Raw genomic sequence first — 1,624 nt, 5'->3', positions numbered from 1 at the left:
AATTTTTACTTTTTGCACTATAAACAAAAAAACAGCGTAAATTTTGAAAAAATAACAATATTTTTCACGTTTTTTTATATGAAATTCCCCCCCCAAAAAATGTAAAAAATCTAAATTATTTTAAACTTTTGGCCAATTTGTTTTCTGCTACATATTTTTGGTAAAAAAATCGCAATAAGTGTATTTTGATTAATTTGCGCAAAAGTTATTGCGTTTACTAACTAAGGGAAAGATTTCGGTCATTTTTTTTAACGAGTAATGGCGGCGATCTGCGTTTTTTTTTTTTGCGGGACTGTGACATTGCGGCGGACAGATCGGACCCTTGACTGACATTTTTGACACTTTTGGGGGTACCAGTGACATTACTACAGTAATCAGTGCTATAAATATGCACTGTTACTGTAAAAATGACACTGGCAGGGAAGGGGTTCATTTTATTGGAGAGGGAGGGGTTAATGTATGCCTGGTGCTTACTGACGTGTGGGGGGAGGTGACTGAGTGACACAGGGACAGAGACAGATCGCATGTTCAGCTATGCTGAACCCTGCAATCTGACCCTGCCTGTCACTTAGGAGATCTGCCCGCTTTGTTTACACAAGCGGGCGGATCTCCGCACTCGATTCCCCGATGATCGGGGAAGAGCAGCTGCGATCGCCGCTGCTCCTCCCCATGCCCTACTCCCGCTGTGACTGAACACAGCGGGGAGCGAGCCTTTGGCGGCGCGCGTGCCACCCACAAGGGGAGGAGTCCAGCGACATAGGTCTACGTCGCTGGACGATAACGAGCCACTTTGCCGCAGTACGCTCACTGAAACTGGGAGGGAAGGGGTTAACTTTATTGGAGAGGGGAGGGGTTAAGTGTGTCCCCTCCAAAACAATACGGTGATAACACCTTTTTCCTGCGCTTAGAATCCAAGCTCCCTGGCCACACTTGCCACGGGACTCACATAAGGCATCTCGGAAGGCTAGGGTCTTGCTGCCCAAAAAGGACTGGGGTAGTCCAACGGTACTATAGGCAAAAAGAAACAAAAAGAAGGGCGCACCGACTTAGCGCATTATCCTCAATAAGGCTTTATTATACAACATATAAAAAATGGCTACTCACAAACAATGGTAGAAAATAGTCATATCAAGCTCAGTTGCTCAAGTGTCAGGAGTAGTTCATGTATTAGTCCATATTCCTGTTAAGATGACGGCTGACGCATTTCGAGGCTCAGCCTCTTCCTCAGGGCCACTGTGTCATGACCAACTCCGGTGATAACCGCCGCTCTTCCCCGATCGTCGGGGATCGAGTGAGGAAATCTCCTCTGTGACAGGCAGGGACAGATTACAGGATTCAGCATAGCTGAACCTGCGATCTGTGCCTGTGTCACTCAATCCCCTCCCCCCACACACGTCAGTAAGCACCAGGCATACATTTAACCCCTTGATCACCAATAAAGTTAACCCCTTCCCTGCCAGTGTCATTATTACAGTAACAGTGCATATGTATAGCACTGATTACTGTAGTAATGTCACTGGTACCCCCAAAAATGTCAGTCAAGGGTTTGATCTGTCCGCCGCAATGTCGCAGTTCCGCAAAAAAATTGTAGATCGCCGCCATTACTCGTTTAAAAAAAAAAATA

Source organism: Pelophylax lessonae (assembly GCF_965119305.1).
Source record: "Pelophylax lessonae genome assembly, chromosome: 2".
In the NCBI taxonomy this organism is placed as follows: Eukaryota; Metazoa; Chordata; class Amphibia; order Anura; family Ranidae; genus Pelophylax; species Pelophylax lessonae.
This window is presented reverse-complemented; position numbering follows the sequence as displayed.